At 45.8% G+C, this 26,019-nt stretch overlaps 1 long non-coding RNA gene across 2 annotated transcripts in view; it reads left to right on the top strand.

Moving 5' to 3' along the window:
- LOC126920475 (uncharacterized) overlaps positions 1-26,019 on the top strand; it is a 145,573-nt gene that overhangs the window by 75,115 nt on the left and 44,439 nt on the right. For both annotated transcript variants that reach the window (XR_007711972.1, XR_007711970.1), the window contains exon 3: positions 24,985-25,047. This is a non-coding gene — a long non-coding RNA (uncharacterized LOC126920475). The remainder of the gene's footprint in view (positions 1-24,984; positions 25,048-26,019) is intronic.

The following is a 26,019-nucleotide window of genomic DNA, read 5'->3' as shown; positions in this document are numbered from 1 at the left end:
AAAAGCGCGAGTAGACGGACAGAGCACGAGGCATTAGCGGAATAAAACGGCCGTAATACCGACTATGTTGAACACGCTCACCGGTTGTGCGGAATTTCGTTTCTACAGCGGTCAGTTAGGGGCCGTGGTAAATTTTCATTTTTCTCTCTCTCTCTCTTTCTCTCTCTTTCTCCGCCCCCATAACTGCCACCCCTCTCGCCCTACCCTGTACCTTGCAGCGCTTTTTCGCTGCAAATAACGCGCGTTCGTAACCCCGTGACAGTCAAGTGCTTTAAATAATTCGCGATATCCGTCGAAGAATAGCCACTAAGTACAGGTGAAGACCGATTAGAGGATTCTTTTCCTTTCTCGTAATTCCATTGTGCAGAGCTAAACGCGTTTCGTCGACTTATCACTGGAAATCTCTTCGTTAGGTACATAAAGAATATTTCTTTCCTATATTCGTAAAATTCCACGGTCTTTAGTTGGTAATTCGAAATCATAACTATTGTAGATCGCGGATGTTTATGTAAATTTTTATGAACACTAAAGAAATTGAACTCATGCGAAGACCTGTTTCACCCACTAAGTATCATAACGATCGTTATGCGCAATTTTGTACCTTCAAATTTCCCATAGATGCATAAATGTCCGTGTTGTAATATAACAACCAAGAGTTAATTAAAGTTATATCCGTTTTTCATGCCTCGGAAAAGGATGGTATAATCTGACGACAAAGGGACACAGGGAACCTCATCCACGGTAAAATGTCACGCACGAAACCACAGTGTTTCCGCTGACACGCGCTTCCGTGCGTGGGAGGTTGACAGCTAAGATGGGGAGAACCGTTAAGTGCAGCACGACATAAATTAGCAGGCCGATAGTACGGTCGAGACACGAGAAAATATTATTGCAGCGTGTCAACGGAGGAGTTTCGCGCAAGCTCAAACCGGGGATAGTGGCACTCGATAATAAAATGGTCCCTTTGTCCTCGCCACTCGGACGGTCGTATAACTTCTGTGACGGACCGCTTCATCCTCTCCAACCCCCTCGTTTTTCATCCCCCATTTCGCTTCTTCCTTTTGCGAGCTACGTGTGCGTACGCGTGTACATATCGAAAGGATTTGGACAAGAAGCCTTACTACGTCCGCGAAAGGAAAGGGGAAGAAAGGAAAAGGAATGGAACTGGACCGACGACGACAAAATCACCAGCCGTGACGTGCCCCCGAATACGGATGTGTGTCGCGTCCACGACGATTCCAGTTCGAGTGTCAATATTGTTCGATCCGTCGTTCTCGAGACCCTTTCGTAAAAAATGACAGAGAAATTGGTACTCCATTTAGGGTACTATATCTCCTGAGACAGTTCGAGCAGTATGAATTTATTTGGCCGATCTTGTGTGTTAGTGTGTTGAAATATAACGGAAAGAATGCTTGAGAACTTTTGTTAGATTATATAGAATTATTGATAGAAAGAGTAGGATTTTAAAGACATTGTATGTAAAAATATATATGTTTAAATTCGCCTAAACTTCTTCAAGCATTACTCGGTATCTGTACGCTCCGATCGAACTTCCTCCGTAACTCGACGCTAATTATCTCCATTAATCTTCATCCGAAACGATTACAACAATTATCCCATCCTGACGATGAAATCGGAAGAAATTAGCATCTCATGCAACAAATCGCAATAGACTGGCAAACGGTACTAGGGAAAGTGATATAAAGCGATGGAACAACGCGGCGTAACGTCCCTGGAAGTGCAGAGAACCGAGGCAGAAACTGCGCTCGCGATCCTCCGGCATTGGGGTCGGTGCACACAATGGGCATGAAATCCGAAAAAGGGGGAGACTGCAGATAATTGGCCGGTGCGTTTGCACAGCGTCAAATCGCGAGGTCAATCCGCTCGCACGGCAATCTCACCCTGCTGCTTGCCGTCGTTTCCCTCCTGCTCCCTTCGAATTCACAGGGATGAAAATCGAGGTCGAATACCGGGAATGGACGACTGCGCTCGCGAGCCAGCTCCTCTTCGTCCCTCTGCACGAGCATACACGTGCTTTTGTGTGTAGCCAGATCGACGAAAAACCATTTTTTTATTTCCGCTTTGTTTCCTTAGTTCGTTTGCCATTGTTATCTTTTATCGAAAAGCATACTGAAATTTTCCTCCGTTCGAAACTCGGTATTTCGAATCATTTTTATTTTTGTTAGTATATCCCTTTCTTCTTAATATTCGATAGTAAAATTACCTATATTAAAAATTAGGTTGTTCGCGTGAGATTTAAAAAAGTGTTTACGCGTATTTTTAGCCGCTTACAAGCTTTTAATTCTGTGAAATGCAATTTTCAAATTTCATGTCCGTGCGGCGAATGATATCGGCGCGAGCGAACCGGAGTTAAAGCAGGTAAACGAATGTCTGGTTTTCATAGGTGGCGGACGAAAGCGGATCGCACGTAGTCCACGCATTATTTATGAGATTAGCGGAGATTATGGGAAACGTGATTCTGATGCCGAGTGGCTCGCTCCCAAGAGCGATTACTATGCCGCACATAATAATGCACGCGCGTACACGTCGTATTAATGGTCGAACGCTGTTACGTTCGACTTTGTAGAATGGAAATCAAATCAGTTAGCTGAATAACATTACCTCGAGTATCACGAGACTCTGTTTATTAATTATTCAACGAACAGATATCAGCTTTCAATTACACGTTAAGTCGTTCTTCGAAGTTGGAGATTCTTTCCAAAGACGTTTCTCGAAAATAGGCGATAAATCTATAAAATTTTGTAAACAGTCAAGCAAAAAGTCACGTCTGGAATGTTTAATAGCACGCAAAAATACCAATTTAATACCACAGCCAACTAAAAGAACTGTTTTTAATAACACGAAATTGATTAATGAATTTTAACATTGCGCATCGTATATTTTGCCCCTGTAATTCATAACGAGACTCGCCCGCCAGCAAACGAATAAAACAAACTAATAAACGGCGCTGATCAACATCGCGAAAAATTCATTTCCCTTTTCGAATGTGGTGAAATAATACTCGTATGGCACTGGCGGGCTATATAATACTAACCGTATACATACCAAAAACCGAAAGTATACGTGTCAAGCTTGTATAAGCAAATATTAACAGAAACGTACCCTCGACGATATGTCGACGTGGTTGCACATTCGTCACTTCTTCGGCATTACAGCGAGAGCGGGCCGCTCGCAATTCTCCGCTACGTGACACACGCGGAGTCGTTCTCTCGTCTATCACGCGTGTCTATTATGCGCCTATAGAGCCGCGAGAAAGATACACACAGGGGCTCCGCTAATCTGGCATGCTCTTAGGGTGGATTCGTCGTGGTATTGCCACTCCGATAAATAAATCAACTCGTAAGCAGCCACCATTAGGGTCCTGCGGTGTGTACGCAACTCACGCCCTACGCACTCTTCTTCCATTCCCTTTTTCTCTTACTCTTTTCCTTTACTCGACTCCGCTGTTTTCTCCGTCCACGGAATCTATGTTCTCGCTTTCGATTCGCACGAGCCTCGTCTCTCTGTGGTTTAACGACGTCGGTTTATGCACGCGTAAAAATCACCAAGGGGAAACGTATTCGCGTCTTTACTTACTCGGTGCCGCTCGTTGCGTTTACGGCTATAGACTGCTAGCCGGGAAATAGACGGTGGCGTGTCGAGGGAAGTAAAACGTTAAGTGGCGCTAACGAGTGGCGAGCTCGATACGTTTACGTTGACATTTAAAGGGACGTCTTGAACGAAAACAGTCCAAACGTTAGAATTTTTGCGAGCTAATCACGTAGAAATCTTTTAGAAAGAAGAGAACGAATTTATCGCAAAATCGTTTGGTATGCTCTAAACTCGATGGATAGCAGACGTTCTTTAGACGAATAAGCTAGTTTTAAAACTTATCTGTAAGTAACTGGAATTACTCGGATAGAATCGAAGAAGAAGCATAAAGGTAAAAGGCGAGGAGAAAGAGCGAGGAAGAGATTCGTAAGCAGAAGATTTGTTACACGGAGAAAAGGAAGATTTCAAGACGGTTCAAGCAGAATAATCCCCGTCACCGTGCCGTCTAGCATCGTCGACAAGGGTGGAAAAAGTGGATAACCCTGCTGGAAGCTGCTCGGCTAAGATGATGAATCTAGCGCGGAAGCACTTATGACGTACGACTCGGAAAAGCTTGGTAGGGTGACTCGTCGCACCCCGCAGCTTTGTTTTCCGCATCAGTGGCGCCGCCCCTGCCCGGATTACCCGGGGTGATCAGCTATGAAATTAACTCGCTCGCCGTTTCTCCCTTTATCTTGCTATCTTGATCTTCCCCTTCCGCTATCTCTAGCCGAATTTTACATTCTTTGTCCCGATTAATCGGATCGGCCTGCTTGTGAATTAAGATCGCGCGATCGTACGAACCAGCCACTGAATCTCGTACACATCTAGAGAAAATTTACTATTTAGAAAAGAAAAATGTCGTATTACTCTCCGTGAAAAGATTGCAATAGAATTGCGTTAGACTTGAAATGCTTGGTAATAATTTGACAAGATAGTTTTACTTGCAAAATTAACAGCTGCAACTCTATAAAACCGTGGGAACCGAAAATTATGAAAATCTCAAGGGTCGCAGATATGAATAAAGACTGTACAAAGATCTATATCGAACGATTGCTGCCGAGGAAACCATCGATGAAAGGTAAAGGAACGGAGATTCGCAAAGAAAGGCACAACAATCGGTTGGACGGTATCCACGCGGATTCTGTGTTCCATTATCGATGGTCGTGTAGCAATCGCGTCCGTCAGGATTCTTCTTCGCGACGCCTCGTTACGCCGCGTTCGATCGATTCATCCGTCGAGTAGCGGCCGAGTATTGTGCGCGTTTAAGCAAATAAGCCAGGAAACATTCTCGACGTCGAATTCCGTTGAATGGCCGCTTAATTTATCGGGCAGCGCGTTCATGCTCTTCACGAGGGTGGAAAGAGAGGTCAGAAACGAGGATGTGGACGAAGGAACGAAATAACGCGGTTAGAACGAAACGAAACGAAACGAAATAGAAGGGGAACGAGCGAGAAGAACGAATATATCCGGTCGGTCCTTCGGGGATAGAAAAAGGTCCCGTCATTCTCGAGAAGAGGGCCTCCTCGATCATCCCGTACGTCGGCTGTATAAATATCTCTTTCCTGCCTATAAAAGATACCCGTAATTACGGCGCCTTCGGCCAGAAACACGTCCGACACTTCTGCCGAGTCGATACGTCCCACTGGACATGGCCGTTGCCCGGACGAACGGGGTGTCGAGGGGTGTGCATCCTTCGACTGGCAACACCAGGGGGATGTTTCACCGCCAATCTCGTTCGAACGGTTCGAGAGCCACTGCTGCGGTTGCGTCACGCGGTAAGATCCGCAGATCAGAGTCCGCGGCACGTTCACGACGCAAAAACCCACGAGAGAACGATGGAATAATGATCCATCGACGAACGATTTGAAAAGGAACGTGACGTGGTCGGAAGCGACTCGTTCGACAAGTAACGCTTCACGTTACACGAGTCTGAGGGATTCGTTGTTAACTCGGCACGGTCGGATTAACTGCGTGACGATGTTCATCGCGAGAATCGCGCCTCGAGCGAGAATTCCGTATTTATGGCTACCATTTCTGGCAAATGACCTGACATTATCGACGAGGAGGCTGCTGTTACGAGGGGAAGTCGTTTCACTGAAATCGCTCGATTCCATAAATATTGATTTCGCTATAAATTGCTGCGGCCGGAAGTTGCAGTGTTCGTAAGTGTTCTGTAAGATTTGTGAGGTGTTTAAACGGTTTCCTCGAGCTTTGTATTTCGTCTTAAATAGCTTTTTACTTCGAATAATAACACGTTGTATTTTTATCATACGTTGTAGGATGTTTCTATAGTATTCATGCGACAGTATGTGAGTATCGTGCATGGGCGAGCTAATTGAGCGGCAAAACGGCACAATGGATGGTGGTTTATATTCTGTCACGTTTGTGTGTGGGGCGGTAGGACCTGTATTTATTCAGATCGTTCCGCAAAATCGGTAGATTCATGCAGCTGGCCGACCCTGTCTTAGGGACGTGGTGTATTATACGAACGCCATCTGCATCTTTTCCGTACGGATATACATTTGTGTGTGAAAGCGGAATTGAAGTCGTAGGTATATACCTATGCGACACAGGTATCAAAAGTTTCACGATGGCATCTCAGGTGCGGAACACGCGAAGAGAGTGTCGTTTTCCTCGAGATCGTCGCGCAATTTGGAGAACTTCTTTAAAATCTCTTCTTCACCCTCGCCTGACCCGCCCGCCACGAGAGGCAATCGAGCCAACTTTCAAGCTGAATCCCTTGAAAAGCCAATTTTGCGGTCCCGCCAACCTGAAAAACTTTCCGATCTGCCATTTTTTGAGGATTTCACAGGATCTTGGAAATTGATCCACGCTATCCAAGTAGTAACAAAGGAGAGACGATGCTCGCGTTTCAACAAACTCTAAAATATACTTTATCCCTGCTCGAATTTTTTAAAATATTCAACAGCGAGTTTGACTCGACTACGAAATACAGTGTAGAAGTAGAACCTGATAAAAAACGTTTCATTGGAAAATAAGTGCCTGCGTCAATACTTTTTGTAGCCACCGCATATATTAAATAATGAATAAATTGAAAATGTAAAGTAGAAAACTAATAATGCAAAAAAATAGGTTATGAAATATGAACACGCTGAAGTCTTAAACCGGTTAAAAATCGTTCGAGAATCTTATAGAATGTGCTAATTGCTAACATTGGTCGAGTAGGTCTAGCATAGATGCCCGAGCAAACTTTTTGCGCCTTCTCGGCGCTCGCAAGTCTACGACTGGCCGTTAAATCGGGAGAGACGTTACTTACGACGCAGGTAAGTAGCGATGTAAGTGGTTGTAGACAACCGGGACCCGGTGTCATAAGCAGCAGCCGCTGCCTAATGAAACTACAAATCTCTCCGCCCTTTAGGCACCACCTGTTCTTAGCGCAGCCAACACATTCGCTGCCGCAACAACACGCTTGCATGTGACACGTTGCTTATGAGCACCGGAGATTATTTCTCGGCCCGTTTCGCGCACTGACGCGACGGCACGGCGTCTTCCAGAACAGCTTTCTTCCCTTGTCCAATCCTGTGATCACGAACTCATCGAGAACTTATTTACCAAATTTCAGCTGGAAATTTGTAATGGAATTTCGGCAAGTACCAGTGCGTTATGAAAATGATACAGATTTTTAAATCAGGAAAGTTCTTACTCATGAAGTTTCTCGAAGCTCAAACGAAAACAAATTCAAAACGGTGAAAGAGGTTGCACGCGTTAGAAGGTCGATAACGAAGAACAGTAAACCACCTGCAAAACCGCATACAGGAGAATTCCAGCAACGTCCGCAATTTAACCCTGCATACAGAGAGAGAGAGAGAGAGAGAGAGGGAGAGAGAGAGAAGCGAAGAAACAAAAAGCTGGCCATAAATCCTGTATGAAAACCGAAGACAACAATCGGCGAGAATACGTACACACGAGGGAGCATCTGTTGTTGGTTCCCGGGGTGCATCGGAACCGCGTTTCCCAGCGACCTTTCGATTCTCACGCAATCGTTCCGCGTCGCTGCAACGCGTAGCCCAGTGCATATCTCGTAAACAACCGGTTCAATGCGTCGGACAATAATAATTATTCGCGAATGATCGCATTCCCTCCACCTACGCCTCCACCTCCGCCATATCATCCGTTCTTTCTCTCAAACCATTCACCTCTTTCTTCTCTCTCTTTCTCTCTCTCTCTCTCTCTCTCTCTCTCTCTCTCTCTTTCCCCGCATCCCTCTCTTTTTGCTATTCATTGGAAAAGGCTGTGTAGGCGTGCACACACGCAGCTGGTCGCTGTTCGAGAGCGGTTTTACGTAGCCGCATACCTCTCTATCGGCAACGACGCCGTTGTAAAACAATTATACGGTGTCGTCGGGCCACGCAATCGATATATCATCAATTCCATTGTCATTGCCGGCCAATCCGACGTGTCATGATTATTGTTTGCAGTCCGCGTGTACAATGAAAGCGCTCTACGCGCCCCACCCCGTTTTCACTACCCCCTTCCCCCTACTATCAATGGTAACGGCGTTCTCCGCGGAAAACTGTGGGTGGATTTTACTCTGGATAGATCAGAGACCAGCGAGGGGGTAAGGGGTTGATAAACTGCACCCATTATCAACCGACGATTTCGTACTTTTCATGAACACGCTCGTTCCGCGTTTGTTCTATTCCTCTTTCCCTCCACTTCGTCCTATTTGTCTGTGTCCGGTTGTTTCCCTCGTTGTCTGATCTCTGTCTCGATTGCTCGATGTGTATGATTCTTTGTTAAAAAGAACCCCTTCGTCGATACGTGCATACATTCGTACAAACGCGGCGATGTTACCCTGGACGTTTCTGTCCTCCGTGAATAAACGCGACTAAGTGAATAACCGCGTATCCTCGCATTAATATGAATTTACATCAAGCAAGCTATAAACGGATCATTGGCCAATCACGAACGCGTTTCGCCCTTTCACCGTTGATTCCTCGTTGAAGAACGTTAATACAGGCTGCTCGTAATCTTCGCTAGCTATCACGGATGTCCACTGCAAATTCCGAATTGGCACTTGCTCGGTTCCTATTCTTTCGTAAACTCGGTGATGGAATTCTGTGTCGAGTAAGTGGTCGGACAACGCGGCGCGAATATAAATCAATAGCTGCGAGAGCAGAATGGAGCAAGCTTGTTTTCATACTTCATCCGCGGAAAGACGGTAGAGGAACGAGGAGAATGAATGCGACTGGTGGGCGTGGCAGGGCCGAGAAAAACCCGATGGATCGTAAAATGATTAATTGGATGAGTTCCGGAACGAGTGAGACGCACCGCGCGAGTTCTGTTTGCCGGAGGGTAGTAAAAGTCTGTTAGCACCATTTCGAAATGAACGTCGGGAATGATCCCGTGGCTACGTCAATGGACTGGATCTTTGCTTTTAAGACGCTTAATTCGATCGTTCACCACGATTCTGGTCTGTATCCTGAGAACCAGGGATGAATTCCAGCCCTGAACACACACGTCGTAAAAATCGTCGCTCGCGCGACTGTTATCGACAGTCCCCCGCAAATGACTCATAACGCGAAATCGTGGTACGAAAATGTCGCTTCGAAAATTATGTTTCATCCATCGTTAAACGATATTTAATTTCTAAAATCGTATGTAACTTTCATGTATGAAAAACGAAGCTAATATTAACAAGACGAGCGAAATTGAAAAAATTGCAACTTCGAAGCATCGAATATCATAGAACGTGAACGTGTTTGCGTTATATAATTGGGTTTCGTACCCATGGTTCTACGCTACTTTATAAATAAATCCAATTCCATGAAATCTCGATTCCAGCCGCAAGCTCGAGAAGCTGGAACGTCAGTCGCGCTTAAATTCTTGAATAATACCATCGAGAGGAACACGATAACGAATAATGTAGACGAAAGGTAGCAAGGGCGACGCGAATCCTACATCCGCAGACGCGATTTCTCCTTGAGAGCAGCTGATGAGACTTCCGCGTGCACGACGTTGAAAGCCATGGGCTCTCTTTATCTCGTCGTCGTCTATGTAGCCGGTAGCTGCGACGACGAGACGCGGGACATCAAATATTCAAGATTTCGCCGATGGCGTCAGCCACGCCTGTCACACCTCGCGTTACACAGGTTTCCAACCCTCTGGCTGCCAGCCATTTAGCTGATTTAGCGACTGCGAGAGTGGAACACCCTCCACTTTTCCGGCTCTCAGCGTGTTCCGCGTACCGTGACACGCGAATCGAATTTGTCAAAGATGCCGTCTCTGCCTACTTATACCGTTCTTCTCTTTCTTCTTCGACTTGCGTCTTTCTTTCGTGCTCTTTCGATCGTTCGTCTCGATGTTTTCTCTCTTCTGTCACTTCTTTATCTCTCTCTCTTGCTAGTACTATCCGAGCGCTTTCATCCAACTTCTCGATGGAATCCGAGGAATAAAGCAGCTGTCGGCGACGTACACTCGTCGAGACGGTGAACCATCGAGTTTCACGGGATTCTGTTCGTGGTGCTGCCGAGCAACGACGAATAGCACGCGGGAGAAATAGAGAGGGAAGTTCATTAGCATCGGACACGTAAAGACTCTTCCGAGAAAGAAAACACGCGTGTCTGGCTACCAGACTAAAGTTGATAACCATAGTTCAACTCGACGTTTAACCTTATACCATTCTCACTCAGTCATGTTCCACTTCGAATGCTATATACCTACTAGAAAGATAGAACGTTAGGTAGAGACGAACGTTAAACTCTTCTGTGAATTTTTCTAATTGACATATTATCTTTCTCGTTCGATACGAAGTCGAGGAGTAACGAACGATATAAACAGGAATCCGATAGAATATCCTGCTGAAACGACGATGGCTATATTTGTCACGTATTATTGTGATATCAAGATGGAACGGATATACGAGTATCAATTTATAACGATACCAGAAAAATAACATTTTCTCGTCTATAATTGGAGCAGCCATTTAACTAATGATGAAGACAGGAATACGTAACGAAAGAGACGGTGCCCGAATTAGAAACGGTTAAATTGTTTCTTCCGTAATACGCGTGGATCGATCGAGAATAGCAGCATGTCGAGAAATTTGCATTCACCGCGTCGTCGATGATTCCTGCTAGCGGGCATGTTGTACGGATAAAATCGTCCAGTCACGATCCTTAACTGGAATAATTGGATGAATGTAATCCGTGATAGGCGTAAAATCGAGAATACCGTCTGTGACCATTATATTTTGAGAGGCTACACACGTAAGATCGGTCTCGAGTCGACGACACTAGCCGACCTTCTGGATCCTGCTGCCTGTTCGACGCGACTAAATACCTTTAATCGCGATCTTCGCTCTGAAATATGCGTCGTTGAGCGTTAGCTGGGTTCTATCTCTCCATGTACCCGCGATCGGCTTTTCTTCCTTGGAGCCTGTCCATGGAACGACTCGACAGATGAGATTAACGTTCGAAGGATTTCTCGATCGGTGCACGATATAATCGGATCACCTAGCCAGTGACAAGTGATCATGCCAGTATTAGCAATGAATTAAAAACAACCATGGATACGAGCAACGTATAGTTCATAATTTTAGAACAAAATCGTCAACATATTAATATCATAACAATCAGTACTTCTAACAATTTTGAGGAGCACGAAAGAACACATGAATATTTGAACTGTTTTACTTAGTGTATTTTTTCTCCTCCTGTAGTCTCCATATATAACGATATATGTTCTATATAAAGCTATATAACGATAGAATTCAAATAACGTCTATTCGAATAATCATCGAGTCTATTGATCCAAACAAGACGTCGTGGCCCATTTAAAAATCGACTCGACGCTAATTCATCTCCCTCGACGCGTCACGAAACACGCGCACCCTAGACCCGTCTTTTCTAGCCGATCAGCCCAATGATATTTGTATGCACTTGCGCTCACGGGTGAAAACGAGTTCTAAACGATGGGTAATTTGAGAAGAGACTGATCCAGCGAGGCAACGCCACCCTCATACGCGCTGCCTTATAGCAGAAAGGAGTATTATACGCGGGACTCTCTGCGTACATAAAAGGGGGCGAGAGGGCGGGCTACGTAAGTAATATAGGGTGGCCGCGACCCTTCCGCACAGGGGTTGTATTCTAAGAGGGCATGAATTTGGTCGAGTCTAGATTCCCCCTTCCCTAGCCGCTGATCCCCACGTCACGTCGCCTCTCTTCTTCCACCGGGCCGTTTTGCGTTGCATAAGTAACGCCATGAACCCCTCGTCTCTCCACTGTAAACCGTGTGCTTATTTGCCCCGGCATAGCAGAGCGAAAGAGCTCGGCCTGAAAATAGGCGGTCGACCATTTGTCGGGCGTACGTCACTTGCTCCGCTGGTAACTAACGTTGAAAAATGCCCGGAATCACGGACTAGTTGTCGATGTACGGGCATTTCCGAGAAGCATAGAGAAAATATAAAAAAAAGCTAGGTGATGTTAGCGAGTTCGGAGGTAACGGGAAGCTATAAATCGAGACATTGCGTTACCCAGGAATCTTAATCGCAACGAAACCGGAGGTCGATAAGTGAACAGTCTTTTTTTTCATTTTTCCCTAGGAAGACCGTTAAAAGAAGAACGTCGTTAATTAGTATACACCTGTTAAGGCGAGCACTCAAGGCGGCGAGCATTTTAAATTCCGCGCCAAAGTCACGGGGAGGATTGATACATGAAGAAAAGAAGAAAGCACGAATGCGAAACTGGTTCGGGATCGTGGAACGGGGAAAATATCGTCGGCCAGTTAATAACGACCTGAGGAGATTTAAACGATGATTCGATCCCAAGCCGATCGATTCCTGGTAATTAGACGTTTTTTGAGCGGTTAATGAGAAACGATCGGATATACCGTTGTGCCTCGGTCCACCATTGCGAGCCGGATCGTGGATGAAACTGAACGCGACAAGATAAACTACAGGATGCATTATTTCAAGACGATTACGACAACGAATAAACGACGAAAATTTAATCATGTCTGGGGACGTTTACGAGTTGTGTGATAATTCAACGCGACGAAATACAAAAGTAATCATTCGAGAAGAAAATCAAATAGACTGCCTGGCAATTCCGGCACTCAGTTACGATCCATCGAACTAACATACCCGACGTCCCCCGATATTAAATCAATTTTGCAATAATTCGTGTATACCATTTTAAGACTTTTCGAAATCCTACACAACGAGGACGAGCTTCGAGGGAGCAAGGATGAATCGAATGATCGAAACACAGAGAAATTAACATTTCTTCTAAGTTCGATATCCAATTACGGCTGCAGAAGCAGCAGCCATGTTACAAGTCTAATTACCTTACTTTTCAATCGCCTATTATGTATATTCGCAGCTATCGATGAAAACGAACAAACAAGCAGGTAGAGAAGAAAGGTTAATTCCGAGATTCGGATGCTCGTTTGAAAGAGCAAATAGTCAACGAACTTGCCAGTCCAATTTCGTTGGTCACGAACTATGCTATAGGGTTTATAGTATAGAGTGTAGAGCGTAGGGGAACGAAATCGTGAAACACGGGTGTCGAGAAAAAAAGAATGAAAGGAAAAGAAAGTATCGGCGAGATCGTAGAGGCGGGAGGTGATGCGAGACGAAAGGTAGAGACGAGGTGAAAAGCGAGGTGGTAGCGTGTAAACATGTTTTTAACAGATCGATCCACGGGGCCCAACCCAACGTAGCGTATACCTCTGACAGTCAGACAGTCTCTCAGGTTTCTGAGTGACAGTCCGCCTTCTCCTTGACAAGCTAATACCAACCTACGTCCGTACGCACAATAAAAGAGAAAGAGAAGGGAGGAGTAGAGAGGGGGATTACCTTTTGCGTTTCGCGAGCCGGTCTGCCTCCTCGTCTTTCTGGCAGGGACGTGTTAATCAAAATGTTAGACAAGCCACTTACACGGGCACCGTGACGTTCCCATTTAGTCCGCAGGATATGCCTGGCTCCTCCGTAAACGTGCACGGGAATTCCGTGAGTGACGGAAAGATAACGTCACGAACGCCTGCTAATTAATAGTTATTACAATAGCGGCGCGCGATTCTCCTCTATTTTCCTGTCCGAGAGGAATAAGCTCATGCACGATCAACACTCCGGAGCGGCGAGGAACGTTCAACCCTTCTATTTTTAACGCGAACTCGTGCTCGCCACGATCCGGATATCGTATCGCGCGTAATTGATCTACACCTGTGTACCGCTCCTTAAATTTTAATTTTCGTGGCTGGAAACTGGTTCCCTTGGGTCTCGTTGCTCTTACGATGTAAATTTAATCGCGAGTCCTTGACCGAAGATTGTCGATGCATATTCTGTTCCGCCGCTTCTTATTAGCACGGAATATATATCTTCATTTCATTGACACTGAGAAATTATAACCCATTTAATCTTTTATACGTATATTCCCTTATCTTACTCGAGTTTTAATTGTATTAACAAAATTTACAATTTAACAGGTAGGTACTCGATGACTCGTAATGTAAAATATCTTCATCATAAGCAATTAAAGTGAAAAGCAATGAGTATCACGATTCGAATCGATGCACGCACGACGTAACCTTATCGAAAGACATCCCTCTCCATTCGGCAAACAACAGGAAGCGTGGCCTTGTAGCGAATAAATAGAATCCAAAGCGCGACCAAGGGGAAATATAACGCACAGGTGAACGATAAACAGTGGTTGGACGACGCTCCGTGAGCTGAGTAGGGTGAAGATCGGGCAATAACTACATCAGAGACACACGGGGCAGCCGAGAAAAAGAATGGACGACACAAAGCGCGTAAAGAGAGGAAACTGGCATGGCATGGGGGAAAGGGGTTGGAAAAAGAGCGAAGCTCGGTAAAGAGGTCGACGAGGCGAACGAACGCCCCAAGGTATGCAACCCAACGAACTTCGGTGCACGGATAGTAGCAAAACAAGCATCCCTGAGTCCGTCTCTTTTCCTCTTTTTCTCCGGGCGTCTCGGTTTCGCTGTTGTTTGCCGAAGCGACAGAGTTGTTTCGGCCGAGGCAGACGGCAGAACGAGCCCGACCGGGACAACGAGTGTTTGTCAAATGTTTGAACAAAATGTTTGTCGTTTCCTGTGGACGCCGCCAGGGCCAAATTAAATGCGATGCCCCCGATTGCCAATATTCGGAATGTGTATGCAACCAGCGCCGTTATTTGCAACGCCGGAGACAAAGTCCGGGAGTGGCTATGACAGCAACCGGCCCGGATATAAATGCGACGTCATAATCATGCTCGAGTATCGCGCCAAACGCGTACCACCGCATTTCAAATACCGCGAGTCCCCTTTTTGCGACTTACGTAGAATTACACCGCCTTATTTAACTTCCATTAACATCAGGATAGTTTCGAGGATATAAAATATTCTTCTCTTTCTTCGTCGATGAAATTTTGCAAATTGTACAAAGTTGCATCGTCATCCTTAACGAGACCTCTTTCACGGATATAAATATCCCAAAGAATTTTCTATATACTGTAGAACGAAGTCCCTAATCAGCATCGAAAGAAGCGTCACCATACTCCCAAACGAACGAAAAAAAATATTTTCCATAGATTGTAAACTCCGCCGAAATTAGCAAGTCATCCTGAAGTTGGAGTCACCGTGACAACGTCGAAATCAACCTTGGTATTCGTTCCAGCTCACTGTATATCGTCCGCGAGTCGATCCTATTCCCGGGCCAAATTCACGGGCCTGAAGCTCTCTGTTCGAGAGGTCGAGACTGAACCAGCGCTGTCAGAGGATAATGAAGACGTTTCGACGAGACGAAACGTCGGTCGTGTATAGGTTTGCCCCTATAACCCTCACGCCACTATCGCTCCCTATTCTTCGTAATCAGGTGTATGCATGTATGTATACCGTTATTACTCGTGGCAGCCAGCCACTGAAACGTTCAATTATCTACGCTGGCTGCGTCACGGCCCTTGGTCGGCTTATTCTGCCGTTGAAAAGAGGCTGCCTCGGAAGGTTAGCCTGAATGAACGTCAAACGTCGCTGCTCCGAGAAGATCAAGACCGAGAACGAGCACCGTCTCCTCCTACCTGTCCGCCTGCGAAAGGCTCCTCGCCCTGTCCCGTCCCTTTCCACCTTTCAGGAGCTTCAAAACGATCGAACAGCTTCGAAACGATCCACGCGTCGCTAATCAGATCCTTCAGAAGCCCTCTCCACTGTCCTTTTGTAAACTTTCTATCCCGACCCGAGTGTATTTTGACGCGATCGAAGAATGACGGACCAATTACGAGGCGCCGCGGTGCGCCGTGACGATGCCTGAGTACGCGCATTCCTTTTACAATCATTATGCTCGTTTCGAAGAGAGAACGAGAAAGTCCCCGGTTAGATTCTGGACACTTAAACAGCTATAAATCGCAAGAACCGGAAGCTTCCTCGGCGTACAAGCTCGCCGCGCGTGTCGTCCTTCCATCGTGTGCACGATGAAACGCGGTTACGTAGACCGGACGTGCCCGCGATCGAGATCTCGTCGATCGCGAATGCCATACACGCGCACTCGTTGCGGTAATGCGTCTTCGATGGACGTGAGATCGGTAATTGGCCGTAATTGAAGAAGACCTGTCATCTGCCGACTCGATGCCGAGATTGAAAACGCCGCTTCCGGGTACTCGATACTTCTCTCACGAGTGAACAGACAGAATACACGAGCGAAATTGAAACTAACAGAGATTGGAATCTATACTCGAAAGACACGTAGGATATATAAAAAGATATAGAACGGCAAGCTCTTTATAACTGCTGGCTACAACGGAGCTATTTATAAGAAACGTCATTTATCAATGACGTAATTCTACTTATGGTAGATATACTATCCTTATTTCCGTGAATACGCATTCTCATATGCAAAGTTTAATCAAATATCACGTACGATTCAGATCTTTTTCAACTGCGTACTTGTGACCCCGAACGACCACGCGAGCACCGTTTGACAAGCCAGAAGCGCAGCAAGTACGGTCGGCGGAAATATTGCGCGGTTCAAGGGCTAATATCTACTCGCACCGACGGCGAACACACTTTTAAGATGGCAATAAACGCAACATGCGCGTATAACCACGCCAGATTCTTCGTCTCCAGTGTTCCTAGCCGCGATATGCTCTCGCCAGAGTCCGCTCCTTCTCCTTTAGATAGACCGCGGACGCCCGGCAAAGTTACGTGAATGAAAAAAGTTGGTGGGAGCCCTCAAGGGAGCTCGCCGAGTAGTTAGCAGACTTCGGAATAATCTTCATTGAAAAAGTTTGTCTAAACCTTAGAACGTTCTGGCTTGTGTGCTTGGCCGGATATGAAGGGGCCAGGCAACCGAGGGGATCTTTCCGGTGGAACGCGACAACCTAACTTCCGAAACATCTCGACCACGAAACCGTTTACCTCGAAAAATTTCTATGAAATCGAAGGAAGAGCGAGAACGAGCAGATTACCTACTCTCGATGGAATTTCGTGATCAACACAGCTGCACCATTTGCATTTCGCCTAATCTCTAAATCCATTGTATGAAACACAATCTTAGGGCATCGTTCCAGGCTTAATATCGTGGCCAAGTTTGGAGAGGCTCGTTTTTCAAGGGGTGATTTTTCGGTTAAGTTCTTTCGTGTCGCTTTCCTTCAGGTAGAAAATACTCTTCGCTACGGAGAGCTTTCGTTCCCTTCGGCGAGAACAAAGAGAAATTCCGCTCCACTTATAGACACGTTTCACCAGTACCTTCGTAAACAAATACACGAGCGTCCGCTGAAAACCGTGCCGCGGAATACGGAGTTAGGGCATCTGGGATCTTTGCCTTCGACTGCAGGTGCGAGAACATCCATCTCACGAAATAATATTGACGAAGTCCATGTATTTCACCAAGTGTACATTTTAAAATCCAAATTTCTAAACTAAATGTCGATATTGAAACTTTCAATAAAAATTTTGAAATACAAGTTTAAAAGATTCAGTTTACTAATATCAGTTGTTCGTATTAGTTTAATTATTCGAGTAACTTTATTGCTTCAATAAAATATTTATTTCATTGCCAATAATTGAATCGTTCGGCCGTTTCAAAATTTTTCAATTAACCAGGCGGCGATCTTCGCGTTGAATATTGAAAATCAGAATGACTGAATGATCGATGCCTTTAAAATCCGTGCATAATCGTTCACGGTTCTGTCTCGTTAGGACGGCGATTGTCTGAGACAAATAACTGCTGGGTGATTGACAGGCATTATATTAAATTTCGAGTGGCTGACTAATAGCTAAAACACGATATACGAGGCTACATGCGTCGTTGGCCGCGTGCATTCACATCTGCTTCTACATTAATGAGAGAGCGGTTAAGTGTTTGATCCGACCCCGTTAAAGTCAAGGTCGTAGAACGTAAGTACAAGCAACCACGTAGTCAAGAATAACGCAACGCCAAGGATGTATACGTTTTCGCGTAACTGCTGCTTTTTTCTGACTATGCCACAAGAAATGGACGTTTATAATTGACGCAGAGGAACTGACATTTAATTAAAATTAATCGTTAAAAATAAGCATCGTCGTTTTCCAAGATCGCAAAAGTAAAGGGGTTGCTGAAACTCGATAAGTTCGCCAAAGAAGCGGGAAGAATTTAACAACAATCCCTGCCTCGAAGTGGGGCGCGCAACTTACGACATTTAATAATTTGGTTGACGCCACGAACATCTGCCGCTCTCCCGACAACCCTTTGCGAGTCCCTGAACCTTCAACCAACGTCTCCCACACTTCACCACCACCCCCTCTCACGGTATTGTTTAATTAATCATGTTGTATTAATAAAAGCTCGCCTAATTGAATTCGCTGATTTCACACCGTTAATACGAGTTTCATTTAAATTGAATGAAGTATCGTTTCACCCCACTCTGCGTCTCCTACTACCCCTATTTTGTCCACCCTTCCCCATCGCCACCCACCGACCCTGCCATCGTCGCCTTGAAACCGGAGCCACCCTCAAATCGTTCTTTTTCTCTCGCTGTTTTATTGATCTTCATTCCCTCCGGCTACAGTACTATAAAACGGTTTACTAAAAGGTAACCTATTTTTCATTAGAGCTACGACCGGCATACTGAACGTTCCCATCGTCCGAACGGTCGTTCACGATCTACGAAGCTGAATCTCAATTCCGGTCGGATATCGATACACCTTGTACTATACCGCTTCGTTTCACCGTGAGCCGAATTCTGTCTCTTTTTTTTTTTACTATTTCTTTCCCATTATAGCTTCGAACAAATATAACCAACACAGCCGTATCTTTATAGAAAAACGACGTGATAAAATTTCTAGATACTCTCCATTAAAAAAGTATTTAATTACTTTTTTACTAAAGAAAAGAAAAATGTTATAACGGCTGCGTAATGGTCGAGTAACACATGTAAGTTGATTCAGTGGCGCTGAACGCAATCCACCGAGAATCAAGAGGGAGCGCTGGGTAAGATTAATAATAGGCTAAGATGGCGAAGTCCTTAATTAGCGTGATTAAGTTGCAGGTGGTAGTCGGCATCTATCATGGTCGACGCGCCTAACTGTTTATAAGTGGAAAATGTAAGACATTGGGAACGGGTCTGGTTACCGGAACGGTAGAAAATCAATGCAAGCAATTGTACGCAATAAATGACCGGGACTATATATTATAATTCGCGTTGTATTCGTTACAAACCGAGTAATTACATTCTCATAAAAACGACGTTGATGTAAACAGGGTCGGGAAAAAAAGGCATACATGTACACATGAATCTCGTGTTTCACGGTACGATACGTGTATCAACAATGCGCAATTTCAAGCATATTAATTCGTTTAATTTGGAACAATGCTTTTTATCGTTTGTCACTGTCGTTTGCCAATTAAACAACGTTTTTATATGGGACCCTTCGACACTAAAAAATGTAATAAATAAAACATTGAAAAAAATAAATACCAGCAATGGGACAGTTGGTACAATAGGAATTTGAGAATGTTGACGATACTTGCAATGTATCTACATTTAAATGTGTATTTACATTTTTCGCACTGCTACGTCTATTGAGACATAATATTCGTATGGAATATTTACGAAATTGTAACTTCCCAATAATTTATCTTTTCCAAAAAGCTACTTTTTCAATCGGAATTAAAAGCATATATTATATAAGCATATAAATATTTTCGCAGCTGCTCCGACAGCAGCGCCACCGAATCTCTTACGTCATATTATTTTGCAACGTAAATAACATTATCGAATACTATACCTTCAGGCATAACCTCCGAAAACTGCCGGGACATCGTGAAACATACCTCAAACATTCGATGGCGACAGAACCTCCAGCATCTTTCTAATAAAATCCTTAACGATGAATCAATAAGCGAAAACCGTGAACACTCCGTTCACTCATAGCTTAGCCGTGAAAAAAGAAATCGAGAACGAATCGGTACTGAACGACGACAGATCCGCGGCTCTCGGCTCTTGCTAGTGGAATACTTGCCGGTTCGTTTGCAGAGCTCGTCGCCAGGGCGCGCTACGGTCTCCCGTCGTCGTCGTGCAAGCTTCTGAGATCCATAGGCACCGTTCGACTGTACCGTGGGTAGCTTTCGAGCTCATGGGAGGAGCATGCGAGGAGAAGCCGCACCTCGAACTCCGCCTCTATCGAATTTTCCTTGTGCTCCAGGCGGCGCTACGATCGCGACAACCGCCGATATCGCGTTCCACTCAACGCCGACCTTCCGCCACGGTGTCCTCTCGTACGAATCTTCTTACGATTGCCTTTTTACGACATCCGATTTGATTGACTCCTTCTTCGACTCGACTATGGGGACAAATTGTACGAGTGTGTAAATGAAAGAATCGACGGCGTTTCAATTTTATCGAATAACGAGTATGACGAAGGTAAGGTTAACTGAATTTTTACGCGCCTAAAAGAGAAGAAAATTATGATCGCGATAGACGTTACGTTAAAACACTGAAAACGGTGAATATGTTGGACGTTTGAAAAGCTATTTCGTTTTGTTGCCGTTTGAGGTAGAAAAAGGTATAACATTGCGTTATTACGTCAAATTTAGTACGAATATCGTAGCTAGTATATCGTGTATTGACGGTTGTCGCTTCGCTATTACTCCACGTAGTTATTCTTACAATCTATTCATAACGATATTTCCTGTCTACGACCTGTAACAACGGTTTATTGTGCAATTTTTTACCCGTAATCCTGACCTTCCACATACGTACTTAGTTCGGTGAGTTTGGTTCTGATCTATCAGATTGTGCCTTCGAAAATGTTCTTCTCCCATAACCTAAAAACTTCACGAATAATAGGTAGGGCAGGGTGGAGGGGAGAGAAGGCTCTTAAAAAGTAGAGAAAACGGCGCAAGGCTTGCCTGTCTTGTAAAAGGCGGAAAGTATCGAACGTTAATACGAGATATCAAGAGAACTTTACTTTCAACCGTGGAACAAACAGCCTCGACTCTGGTTTTCATCGCGTCGAACGGACGTGGCCGCAACGGTGGGGTAATGTTAGCCGAGGTGGAGGAATGGTGGCGCAAAAGAGCCCACGAAGTATCAGGCTGGCCGCGGCTCGTCTCTCCGTTCCCTTTCATTTCCGGGCCGACCGAGGCTTTTCACTCCGGCTTGTCCGGTTTTTCCAAGTTCTCGGAGGGTCGGCCGCCAAGTTTATTCAGTCCGCCAAACTTTGTAGTACAGCGTGTCGACCGCCAGAGGGCAGTACGCCGACGGACAAGAGGTGGGAACCGGAACTGAACGGCTGGCTCCGGACATAACCACCTCCACCAACCTTCTCCTTGCACACCGGCTTCTCCGCCGGTGGTGAGCGCGCTCGCGCGCACACATACACGAGTCGCGCTTTGTCCGGTCTCTCGGACGCAATTAGGGTGGGTCTCGGCCTTCAACCCCCTTGGGGGTGTCCGTTCGCTAAGTAGAAAAGCGTGTATCCACCTCCGACCTCGAAAGGCGGTGGGGTTTGTGTCTGGCTGTAACGGACTGCGGACCACGACCGACCAAGCCAGGACAGACGGACGGACGGACGGACGGATGGACTGGACTGACAGCAGCTGACTACCACCTCGACCAACCTACTATTCTCCCCACCCACCCTACCACCTACCACATCCGGTTTGCTCTCCTCTGTCGTCCAGTCCCACTTCCTGGACTTAGCCGCGTTCTCCTACATCGGTTCCAAGACAAACATCCTCCTAGAGAACTCTTTGAGTCTACCTTCTCTCTCTCTCCTCCTCTTTCTCTCTGGACGATTTACGTCGGTCTTTCTCGGGTCTTTCAGTATCGTTACATTCGACCGTTGTAACGTTTTCACGGTACGCTTGGGGAATGTGTACCGGTAGTTGGAGATGCTCGGTTGAGCTGAGAAGTTAAGTATGTTAATCGGTTGACCCGACCCTGTCCTCGTATTAGCGGCTGAGGGGTAATTGAAAAATTTCGATCGACAATTGGGAAATTTAATTTATTTCAAAGACGTTTGCAACGTGGTATTTTTCAATGTACGTAGACCGAGAAAAGATTCTTGCGTTTTACGGAGCAATGATTATACGTAATAGCAGGAAAATATTCGAATATATAGGATGGTAGACTCGTTGAAGGGGGTCTTACCGCGCGCCGTTGCAGTCTCGTAGTCGAATTGAACGTGTAATGGAGGTAACTCTCGCTCGTCATTTCCTCCGCCGACCTAACGGCATAGAAACTGCAAGCGCTGCGTAATATTACGAAATACCTACATACCATTACACGTTCCGGGTTATATAAAGTGGCGAGCTCGAAGAACCAGAGGTGTTCCCTTCCCGTTCGCGGCCGTAACCCGTTTATAGCTACAAAAGAATGAAATTGAAGCGTAATGAATATATTGTATGATTTAAGGTGATTCTTTTTTATTTCAATTATTGACTAAATAAACTAGTAACACAACTAAGAGAGAAAGAGAAAAACAGATTACTTGGCCAGTTATATAAGAAATATTATCAAAGAGATGTAACGAGTTACCCTATCATAAAATATTATATATACTCGGATGAACGTACTTTATTCTATTCTTGTCATTTCTATCTCTGAATATTTCTTTTAATAACCGCGTAAACGAGACGTACGCGATTTTCAGCCCTTGTTCAACAACCGTGTTAGATCAACCCCAAAATTGAACGAATAATGGAAGTAACACTCGCTAATCATTTCCCCGCGCGAATAACCGGGCTGACAAACTGCGAGGGAGCTCTAATATTACGCGAGTACGTACATACTATTACATATCCTGCAGGCAATGGCCAGGCAACGACGATACGCTCGGTTGGTAGGATATCCTTTGGAACACCCCGCAAGGGGCTCGTTTGTCTAACTAGACCCCCTCCCTGCTCTCGGCTGCCAGCGTATCCACGAGCACGTGGTTATGCCCACTTCGTCATCGGCCACGGAAGGCACGAATGAAAGAGAAAGAGGGGTTGTAGTCCGTGCCACCAGGCCACAAGCCACCCCTACGAGTTACCACCACCGAGCGGTAACGCTATCTTCTCGGTGGCCCATTCCGTCCCTAAATTGTGAGTAATGTTGATTATGTAAAAAGACTTTACGAGACGTTATTACCGTCGTTGCGATTACGATGTTATACGAGCCGCAGAGCGCGCTTAGCCCCGTGGTGCTCGTAACTCCGCCACCCCCTAACGTTGGCTACCTTTGCGTTTACCTTTGCGCTTCGTGTCTCTTCTCTACGTGTGCGTTTCACCTTCGAACCAGACTTCGCGAACGCGCCACCTTAGATTCGATCGAACATACTCGCGTTTCTCCGCCGATCGTTTGTTATCGAGTACCCGCTCGAAGTATTCACGCACAGAGGAATTTTGTTCCAAGGTTATTTAAACACGCGAGAGTAAACGAGTGTGTCGGTATTATAATTCGAGCATAATGGATATTGTATTCACTTTATCGAGGTATTAATTTTGATAAAAGAAAAGAATGGCTCGGCGAGAGATCTAAAATTGAATTTACCGCCAGCAACGTCACTAAATTCCTCGAAGTGACGATAAGCTATCGATCGACGCAGCGGACAGTGGTCAATCTTGTCCGCACAAATATACATCGATGGTGAAAGCCAGTCTACTAGGATACCGTTCTACCGTCAATCCAGACTTCGGACGACACAACGAGGACGACCACGACGACTCGCCGGCAATTACATTCTGCGCGCGATAGATAGAGGCCGAACGAAAATGTCCAATTACACGCAACCTTACCACCTACCGCGGCGATCGCCACCGGTGAAGTTTCGTTATCGATCCTGGGGCCCGACATAGTCGCGCGTTAATGAGGAAATCTGTGTGCGCGCGCGCTGAGATCGTGGGAGTAAAGCGTTGTTGACGGTTCGACGCGTTTCTACAGATGAAACAGAGAGAAAGGAGGGACAACGCGGAGGGCGGATTGGCCGAAAAGAGAAGGAACCTCCGAAACAGGAAGAAGAGAGGATCGAGGCGGTGGTCGAATCGTTCGGTCGGAGGGGAAGACTCGACCGGTACACACATACTCTCTCTCTTTCCCTCCCTTTCTCACTCTCTCTTCTTCCTTCCCTCTCTCCCTCTCTCTCGCTCCTGGTACAGCACTGGCTGGAGTTGTGGACGATGATGCGCCAGCGAGATAGGGTAGATTGCAGGCCTGCCGCGCGTCCTGTTGGTATCCGTTGGTATCCATGCGCCTGGCCAGAGCTGATACGGTCAGCCCCAGGATAAAGTAGATATTAACACGAGATGATCCGTTAATGAAGCGTATGTTCTACGCCGCGCACACGCCTAGTTCTCTCTCTCCTCGTTCGCTCTTCCGTTCTCTTCTCGCGCTCTCTATTCCACGCCGCGAACCAACGACCCCTCTTTCCACCGTGCACCTCGTTTTCCCGCCAAACCGTAGCGTCGATATGCGCGTAACTCCCTCTCTTTCTGCCTCGCATCGCTAGTCGACTACCTACCACCTATTACCAACAGCCTTTCCTGTTATCTTATCCGAACACCGGCGACCCGGCCGCGAATTATTATTAACCCGCGGCCGCGTCACACGCCCTGTCTCTATCGCTGGCCTCGTCGACGCTTTCGTTCCCATGTACCTGCCTATTTCTCGGTCGTGTTCCCGCCTGCAAACGCCACGAGCGATCCAAGGTGAACCCTTGTCACGCGATCATCGATACCGGACGAGCAACAGCCAGCATTTCTGCAAATTTTGGAAGAGCTTTTGGGAGATCGCTAAAGTTTCCATACGATCGTAAATTCTAATCGACAGATATTGCTCGTTTATCATTATGATATTACCAGCCAGCTGTTCCTGGAAATTAGGATTGCACTGGCAACACGAGCGTATCAACTCGTTCTACCGATACCCGGTAACCCTGTTACCTTAATAGACTATTAATACGAATCGTCGTTTACAGGCTTGACTGGTTTCAACACGATCTTGGATGCTGCTCAACCATCACCTGCCAACTATTCGAAAGGTAACAGTTCCCTCCGTCCCTACTTATATCATCGTACACCACCGTCCGACATCGTGACAACACTTATTCAACGAAATTGGGTCGAAACCGAGGCAAACACGATTGCAGCAAAATCTTACCTAATAACTGGAATTCGCGAGTAAGGGAATCGTTTGGAAAAATCAGCACCGGCATCCGGGTACAGCTATTAATAATTGGATCGGTGAGAGTCACGTCGGTAACATCAAAACGAGCGTCTAACGAGCTGCTAGAGAAGCGAAACCTTTCGCGGCAAGAACATCGCGAGCTGATTAGACGAGAACTCACGAACAAGCGTACCTACACGACTCGAGGAACGTTAGTTGGATGATAAATCGGGACCGCCTTTTGCGAAACGTTTGGCTAAGTTCCTTAGCATGATTCAAGATTTGGCATCGGATCTCGCTATCCAATTTTATTTCGAATGGTAATTTGTTGGATCGCGATGTCGGGCAACGTGTACACGTAAAAAAAAGGGGTAAAAAAAGGAAAAAGGTAAAAAGAGCGTGACGGGAAAAATATCAACGAGAGATTCGAAACGTTTTTGCGCCCGGTTTACACTGGTCGGTAGTGAGTAAACGTTTCGAACGACAACGCAGCCATTTGTGTAAAACTGTTTGCCGATGTTGAAATAATTTTTTAAGCGTACCGACAAACAGTGAATAAATTTGCATCGAACATGTTACGATATCGAACATGTTTTTTATCTGGCGTAATGATCGCGTGTTTGATGGCCGAACGGTGTATCGTGTCAGTGCAATCAAAACGATTGAAGAATCAATAATTTACCTTGGACGCGTAATTTTGTTAAATGACAGGTTTGTGTCGTAAATTCCTCCGCATGAGCCGAATTTCATCGATACGCGCGCACCCCCTCCCCCTCTCCCGCGTATATAGTTGATTTTCGATTTTTATCCGGCGCGGTAAAAATTGGAAACCGTCGTGTTCAACATT

This window comes from Bombus affinis, chromosome 1, assembly GCF_024516045.1.
Source record: "Bombus affinis isolate iyBomAffi1 chromosome 1, iyBomAffi1.2, whole genome shotgun sequence".
NCBI lineage: Eukaryota > Metazoa > Arthropoda > Insecta > Hymenoptera > Apidae > Bombus > Bombus affinis.
This window is presented reverse-complemented; position numbering and strand designations above follow the sequence as displayed.